Consider the following 9,219-nt stretch of genomic DNA (forward strand, 5'->3'; position numbering starts at 1 on the left):
ACTTCTCAGCCCCCATAACCGTGGGAGCCAATTCCTGTAATAAATCTCCTCTTATCTATATCTAGTTTTATATCTGTATCTATTGACATATCTTTGATCTCTCAGTTGTGTTTCTCTAGTGCATTGTTTTGGGGAAAAAAAAAAAAAAAGAGCACGGATGCCAAAGAAGCTATGCTTTCTCTACTCACATAAATTTTTTTTCTGCGGCATGTGGGCTTCTCTCTAGTTGTGGCGCCCGGGCTCCAGGGCGCACGAGCTCAGTAGTTGTGGCACGCAGGCTTAGTTGCCCGACCAGGGATTGTACCTGCATCTCCTGCAATGGAAGGCGGATCCTTTACCGCTGGACCACCAGGGAAGTCCCTACTCACATAATTTTTATCCTTTGACATTCATGTCAGAAATCATTTCTCTTTAAAAAAAAAAAAACGCAAAAAATGGTATAGATGATCTTATTTGCAAAGCAGAAATAGAGACACCCCAGCACAGACCCTCCCCCTCTTGCCCCAGGCAGGCAGGGCATCGGCTGTTTCTCCACATCAGAGGCTGTTTCTCGCCAGACAGAAGCTTCTAGACGCCACAGCCAAGGGAAGTCCTTTGTAAAAGGCCTTCCAGGGAGGAAGGGAAAGCTGGCAGGCACTCTGGCTCTGGGAGTGGAGGGGTGTCCTTCCTTCAGGATGGAGAGCATGACGTAGATGCGGTCTGCGTCCTCCTGATTCTCCTCAGCTGCCCTCTCCATGGAGACACGAGGACCAGCTGATGGTGGTGGTGGGGGGGAGAGGTGCTTTGTGTCCCAGCAAATGTGGGAGTGGAAGCAGTTCAGCTGGGGGAGATTATACTTGGAACCCTGAGCATAAGTGTTACAATGTTACAATGTTATGTTTGCCAGTGACTTAATGTTTAGGATGTTATTTTATTTTGAAAGGTTATAATTTTCATTTCATATTATTAACTTTTATATAGTCACATCTTTTAATCATTTCCTTTCCTCACTATATATATTTTTTTAATAGACTGTTTTTTTATGAGGAGTTTTAGGTTGACAGAATTGAGTGGAAAGTGCAGAGATTTCCCGTATACTTCCTGCCCCAACGTATGCACAGCCTCCCCAGTATCAAAACCCTGCACCAGAGTGGCATATTTCTTACAGTCGATGAACCTGCATCGACCCAGTGTCATCCAAAGACCAGAGTTTACGCTAGGATTCACTCCTGGCATTGTAAATTCTATGGATTTTGACAAATGCATAATGTGTAATCACATATATCCACCATTATAGTGCCATACAGAGTAGTTTCACTGCTTTAAAAAATCCTTCCTTCCCATTCACCCCCTGGCAACCACTGATCTGTTTATGGTCTCCATGGTTTTGCCTTTTGCAGAATGTTGTAGAGTTGGAACCATACAGTAGGTAGGCTTTTCACATTGGCTTCTTTCACTTAGTCGTATTCATTTACGGTTCCTCCCCATCTTTTCATGGGTGACAGCTCATTTCTTGTTACTGCTGAATAATATTCCACCGTCTGGTTGGACTACAGTTTATTTATCCATTCACCTGTTGAAGGATTTCTTGGTTGCTTCCAAGTTTTGGCAATTATGAATAAAGCTGTTGTGAACATATGTGGGTAGGTTTTTGTGTGGATATAAATTTTCAGTTCATTTGGGTCAATGTCAAGGAGCGTGATTGCTGGATTGCATGGTAAGAATATGTTCAGTTTTGTGAGAAACTTCCAAACCATCTTCCAGCGTGGCTGCACCATTGTGCGTTCCCCCCAGCAGTGAATGAGAGTTCCCGTTGCTCCACAGCCTCGCCAGCATTTGGTGTTGTCTCCGTTGGGTTATGGCCATTCTAAAGGTATGTACTTCCCTCATGACATCTCTTCCTATGCTTATTTGCCATCAGTACATCTTTTTTGGTGAGGTATCTTTTCGGGTCTTTTGCCCATTTATTAATCCAGTTGTTCATTTCCTTGTTGTCGAGTTTAAAGAGTTCTTTGTACATCTTGTATAGCGGTTGTTAATCAGATGTCTTTTGCAAATACTTTTTTCTCAGTCTGTGCCTTGTCTTCTCATTCTCTTGATGTTGTCTTTTGCAGAGTACAAGTTTTTAATTTCAGTAAAGTCCAGATTATTAATAATTTATTTCATGGATTGCTACTTTGGTGTTCTTTAAAATGTCATTGCCATACCCAGGGTCACCTAAACGGTCTCCTATGTTGTCTCCTAGGAGTTTATAGTTTCGCATTGTACAGTCCATTTTGAGTTATTTTGTGGGAAGGGTGTAAGGTATGCGTCTAGATTCATTGTTGTTGGTGGTTCTGGCATCGTTTGTTGAAAAGTGATCTTTGCTTCATTGTATTGCTCTTGTGCCTTTGTTAAAGATCAGTTGACTATATTCATGTGGTTATATTTCTAGATTCTGTATTCTCTTCTATTGATCTGTTTGTCTTTTTTCCCCTCAAATACCATATTGTCTTGATTACCATAGCTCTATAGTAAGTCTCAAATTTGGAGAGTGTCAGTCCTCTGACTTTGTTCTTGTCCTTTAATATTGTGTTGGCTCTTCTGGGTCTTTTAATTCTATAAACATTAGAATCAGTTTGTTAATATCCACAAAATGAATTGCTAGGATGTTGATTCAGATTGCACTGAATCTACAGATGAAGTTGGGAAGAACTGGCCTGATGACAATATTGTACCTTCTATCTATGAACATATCATAGATGTTTACCAGGAGAGTCACCCTTCTGCAGGACTAATGTAGTGCCCGACATTCGATTTTTATTGAGTCAGAGAGCCCTCCAGTGCAAGCAATAGTACTGATGTCACATTCCTCCTAAAAGATGACAGGAAATTAATTCCATGCTTGTTTTCACAGTGGTTCCCATTTTAACCTCAAAATAAAAATAGAAGTAAAAGATGTTAGTCTAGTGACATGGTTAAACCGAGCTACTATAAATCTTTAATCAGCTTAAGTATTAATATGATTTGGGCATCTGTTACCTCCCAGAGGACCCTGTTATGTTTCCACTGCCCAACAGTAAGAACTAGTTCTTGGCTCAGCAAATGCCTTGACCACAGGGAAGTACCCTGTCTCTCTCTGAAATCAGACCCAGTTCATCACCCAAATTCAGCTGCATTCTCCTCTTCGCTCCCTAGAATCTCCTCTGTTGAGGGTTTTCCAACCTTGTGTGAAACGCCCGCATCTGGACTGTAGTGGCTACCGGGGTCCACAGCACAGAATGTACCACTGTTTCGTGCTCAGCTGACGCCGATCCCTCCTTTTTGCAGCCCCGCCCAGACCCTGCTGCACATCTGTGGTTGACAATGAGTCTGATTTCACATTTTGGCTCCGCCGTGGCATTGTCATGGGAACTGAGCACATGCCCAAAGGTTATAAACAAGGGGCTCTTCAGCAACAAATATTAAAATGAAAAGAAAAGAAAAGCTATTTGTCTTTCCCTGTTATTTTTGGTTCCCCAGGATTCCTTCTCAAGGCTTCATGAGAACGCTCTGGCTCTGTCTACCATACTGGTTTCCACCTAAATGGAAGCTCAAAGGCTTCTCTGGAGACAGATGGCAGGGCGGCATCTGTCCTGGGGTCAGTGTGCCCCTCCAGGACGTCAGCCCTCGTGAACTTTGTCCAAATGCCCGCGAGGGACCGCAAAGCACAGGAGGTAGTCCAGGACTCTTATAACAGTCCTGCTGGGGTCAACAGCAGGAGAAGAGGGGGTGTCCTGGAGTGGTCAACCAGAGCAGTGGTCCCTGCTTCCCGCTGTTGAAAGGGTCCAGTGTCGTTGGGGGGAGTCATGGGATGGTGGGGGGAGTGAGGGAGAGGGGTACCCGTCCCTCCCAGGGCGCTCCCACCTGCAGGCAGCCCCGCCCTCACTCCCATCTCCTCTCTCCATCCTCGGGGCTTTGGAAGGTCCTCCTCTGGGCCTGTCTTCCCCCAGGTTGGCCCCTATTCACCTTGGGTCCTTAGGGACTCACAGTACTGAGATGTGAGTCTTGAGCACACTGCTTACCTCGGGGACCCCTCGGCCTCTGTGGGCGTGGGGCAGACACAGAAGGCTGCACAGGAGCTGGTGTTTGTTCAGAGCGTCCACACACAGGGGTGCATGTATTTTCTTTTCAACATACACAGTGATGCTGCTTGCTTTTCTACCCATGGAATGACCAACTCACCCTGGTCTGGCAGGGATTTTTATTTTTTTGGCTGCATTGGGTCTTCGTTGCTGCGTACGGGCTTTCTCTAGTTGCGGCAAGTGGGGGCTGCTCTTCGTTGCGGTGCACGGGCTTCTCATTGCCGTGGCTTCTCTTGTTGCGGAGCACGGGCTCTAGGCATGCGGACTTCAGTAGTTGTGGCACGTGGACTCAGTACTTGTGGCTCGCAGGCTCTAGAGCGCAGCCTCAGTAGTTGTGGTGCACGGGCTTAGTTGCTCCATGGCATGTGGGATCTTTCCGGACCAGGGACCGAACCCGTGCCCCCTGCATTGGCAGGCGGATTTTTAACCACTACGCCACCAGGGAAGCCCTGGCAGGGATTTTAAAATTAAAAGACACATCTCAGGAAACCCCTCAGTTCCAGGCAAACCAGGATGGTTGGGCTCTGTCTCTCTAAAGGAAATCTGGAAGATTTGCATATGATTTCTGAAGGTAGGGTCTGTGTTTTTCTGATCTTTGTGTCCCCGAGTGAACTGCCAGCCTCACACGTAGCAAAGAGTGCTCAACCGTGACGTGAGAGCTTTTTCTTCCTGGTGGTGTGGACCAAGGGCGCTGAGCGCTCACACTGTCTCAGCCGTCGCTCTGCATGTGGAGAACTCACAGGTAGCACTTGGCTGTTCTGGAGCTAAGTCGGGGGACAGAGATCTTCCTACAGAAAAGAACCCAAGCGATGCCTGGAGCCCTGGCACTGCCTGGGCCAGATCCTCCCTCCGCTTGCCAGCTGGGCGCTGGCTAAGGGCAGAGCTGGTCTGGCCCCGATTTCCTCATTTCCAGCAGTGGGGGTCCCTGCCTCTTGTGATCGGGAGAATTAAGTAATAATATATACAAAGCCCTCTGCCTGGTGCCTGACGCATAGGGTAGGCACTCGGCCAACATTACCTCTTACTGCTGTTGTCATTATTCTTATTATTGTTAACCAACTGGGCGCTTTGTAAATGGTTCCTGTATTTTCTAATAATGTTTAGGAATTAAATTACATGGGTGGAAAACAAAGCCCTCTAAAGAGAGAAACAGATGATGCTGGAACTAGCCTACTGTTTGGATTCATGTTTAAAAGATACAGAAAATGAATCAATCAACTCCAAAGGGGAGAGAATGACTTCATCTCAGTTATTTGAAGAGAAGGTGGAAATATCTCATAAAGGACGATCATGATTGGCAGGAAGACGGGTGGATGAAACCGAGCATCTCTGCATTTCATAGGCTTGCCCAATGTTATTGAGATGTATGTGTCTCAGGGAAATAATTTATATAGTTTAAAGGTTAATGAGTGAATTTTCCTCATTTATAGAATTGTGAGGACAAAGGACAAAAAGGGCTTGGTCTCTCTTCCACTAACCTCAGCCCGTTTCAGGAGACATTTGTGTATAGTGACATTTATGGTTCATAAATGTTCCTTAAACAAGAAAACCCTGAGGTTCACAAGGGTCTTTCGGGACTAAGGGACTATTTCAGCACAACTGGTTTGCAGTTGTCAGTAAATAAAAAATGAGAACATGATTGACTTATTTTAAAGGCAGTATGGTTTCACCTCATCTCAAACATTCAAGGCTAAGGAAAATCAGTTCCTTTCATAAAGTTTAAAAAAGAATCATACAAAGATGTTGCCTGGCTCATATATCAAAAAAACAAAACAAAACACATATGCCACAAAGTCACCATCATCTATTTACTCTGGGACTAGACACAGGACTGGACCAAGAACAGATTAAAATGGCTTGACTTCATTAGCTTAATTAGGGAGTTCCAAATTAGATTTTTGCAGCTAAATTCTTCAGCCGGGCAGGGTGAGCAGCTGTTGCCAGGCGCAGCCTCAAAGGGAGAGCTCGCCCGGCCGTCTGGCCAGCCCCTGGCCCTCCCCAAGCTAATCTCAGAGGACCACTGTGCGGGCAGCCCAGGGCGCCACACCCCCTGGTCCTGGCTCACTTTGACCCAAAGAGCCACTGCCAACACTGTTTGCAGGAGCGACCCCAATGACCTTTTCTGTTATTCCTGGTACCTTGAGCTCTGCAGCAGGGGCTGGCTCCAGAATCTGCAGGGCCCAGCACAAGATACAAATGCAGGGCTCCCTGTTCAAAATACATTAGCAATTTCAAGACGTGACAGTGGGCCATTAGCCCAGCGGGGGCCCTGTGACACTGGCCATGCCACGAAGCCGGCCCTGCTTTGTGGTCTGAACCAGGCACATACTTACCATCTGAGCTGTGGTTGCTTCTCTCTCTCTCCTCCCAGGTCCCACCTCACCCTTCTACTCAGGAAGGATGCTGAGGTCTATAGTAAGTGTGTTTTGTACATAATGCATGCAGGATTGGACTATTTACTGGGTGAGCACCTTTATTTTGATCTTGATAACACATAAACATGGCAAGATTTGGGGGAGGGATAAACTAGGAGTTTGGGATTAATATATACACACTATCGTATATAAAATAGATAACCAACAAGGACCTACTGTATAGCACAGGGAACTCTACTCAGTATTCTGTAATAACCTATATGGGAAAAGAATCTCAGAAAGAAGAGATATATGTATATGTATAACTGAATCACTTTGCTATACACCTGAAACAAACACAACACTGTAAATCAATCCAATATAAAATTTTTTAAAACAAGATATCATCCCTAGAAGTAGTATTCATGAACGGCAATGCACTGTCACCAACCAAAAATACCAACAGATACACTAACCTAGGGTTTGAGGAGCACTGAATGACTTTGAGATAGCCAGGAAGACATAAATATATAGAATTCTGGAGGCCTAAAAATGCAGAACTATTGTATGATTTGAAAAATGAAGATCAGCAAGGTCATGGAACCAAATTCTGTGATGCAAATTTTGTCAAAGATCTTTCTCAGCAACAGTACATTCTATTACTTGGGAATCATAGTGTCCAACGAAGTAGAGACAGAAAACCCAGCCAAGCAAACCAGGAGGAACACTGTAAGCCAGCTGTGTGGGAGGGCGACATCAAGTTAAAGGTCTCCAGAGCAAAGATATCAACCCAGCTCTCTGGATAGCTTCTATGCTGACCCTCTCTCCTTCCAGCTCCTTAGCTGTGGGTTTTTTCTGTCCCTCCTCTCTGACGAAAGAAAGCACCCAGGGGGCTTCCCTGGTGGCGCAGTGGTTGAGAATCTGCCTGCCAATGCAGGGGACACGGGTTCGAGCCCTGGTCTGGGGAGATCCCACATGCCGCGGAGTGGCTAGGCCCGTGTGCCACAACTACTGAGCCTGCGCATCTGGAGCCTGTGCTCCGCGATAGTGAGAGGCCCGCGCACCGTGATGAAGAGTGGTTCCCGCTCGCTGCAACTAGAGAAAGCCCTCGCGCAGAAATGAAGACCCAACACAGCTATAAATAAATAATTTTTTTTTTTAAAAAAAGAAATCTCCCAGGACCCAGAGCACTGCCTTTTCATCAGAGTTGAGGTTGCTACGGGACGGCTGATGGAGAAAGCTGAGGTATTCCCCAAACCACACGGGCTGCTGGTACCCGATTCACACCTGGAGTGTGTTTACGTGGGAAGAACCGGAAAGGAGGCGGAGACCCCTGCCCGTCGGGGCCCTGCCCTGGTCCGCGATCTACCAGAGGGTCCTCTCTCCAAGCCCCTCCCTCTTCCTCTTTTGTGTTCCTTCCGCGCTGACTCTCAGATCCGCCAGCCCCTGCGCTGCCTCCGTCTCCCCCGGGGGGCGAGGGGGCGGGAGCCGCATGTCTAAGTGGGGCCCCTTTCTTTCGGAGTATTTCCCTGGGTCTCCGCAAGGACAGGGGATTCTTGCCTGGCTTCCTTCGGCCTTGGTCCTGCCTGAGGGCGAGCGGCGGTTGGCAGGAGACGTGGCGGGAGTGCTGGTGTGGAGCGGGGCCCCTGGAGGATTCGCACAGGTGAACGGGCAGTGCTGTTCACCCCGAGTGACAGAACAGCATCACTTTCCCAGGTGCAGGAAGAATCGCTTCTGGGCTGCCCAGAGAACCAGCCTCTCGTAATGATTTAAAGAAATAAAAGAAGAGCGCACACCACCTACGAGAAATGTGCACATTCTGAACAAGGAAAAGCATTTTCTTTCCCCTCGTGCTTCCTGTTGGAGGTCGGAAGGGAGGAGAGAAGCTTACTCAGGAATCACCACCTACGAGCCGTGTCTGGCCTCAGACGAGCTGTGAACAGCTGCCTCCGAGACGTCCAGGACAGTAAGATGTGTGTGTGCTTCCACGGTATGCCCTGCGAAAAGTCAGGGAAACCGCTTCGGACTGAGATCGTAGCGGTCCTTCCGTATCCTCGCGGATGCTTGCGTTTCCTCTGGAAACACGCCTGCCAGCTGCGCAAGGCTGCGTCTGCATCCCGGCCTTGGCTGTCGATTAATCGGAAGCTACACGTTTGGCAGAGGTAATAAGCCCAGAGCCGCCCTGGTGAATGCCCTGGCTTTGCTGCTCTGAGGAAAGAAGGGAATGCGTGGGCGTGAGAACCTCATTGGGCGGCTCCAGCGCTAGGGAGAAAGGATGCTCTGTGCGCCTGGGAACTAGCAGGTGCGCCTTCGGCGCTGCAGGGACTCGGGCCCACCATTCCGGCAGGAGCCACGTCCTCGAGGCATCAGGTGGCCCGGGGACAGTCTGGCAACAGGATGAGGAGGACTCATATAAATAGATCTGCCTTTAAAAACATCGGGACCCTCAAGCTTTCACATGAGGTCACGTGGGGTCGGTGGTTATCAGCAAGCGGGGCCGGAGCATCAGCCTGTCTGCGCCCTGGGTGGGAAGGAACCGCATTTTCCTGCCCCACACTGGCTTTTCCTGGCTTTTTGACTTTTTAATTTTTCCAAATGGTAATACCATTCTCTCAGGTACTTCCAAATATTTTCATTACCTCTGAAAACTTGGAAAATAAAGCCATGGACATACAGGAGAATAGAAATCACCCAGAGTCCAGTGACCAGAGATGGCCACCACTACTGTCTGATTAAAGTCCCTCCTGGATGCACGTCGTTTTGCATAGTTGAGACTACCCTGG

This window comes from Pseudorca crassidens, chromosome 18 (genome assembly GCF_039906515.1).
Source record: "Pseudorca crassidens isolate mPseCra1 chromosome 18, mPseCra1.hap1, whole genome shotgun sequence".
Lineage (NCBI taxonomy): Eukaryota > Metazoa > Chordata > Mammalia > Artiodactyla > Delphinidae > Pseudorca > Pseudorca crassidens.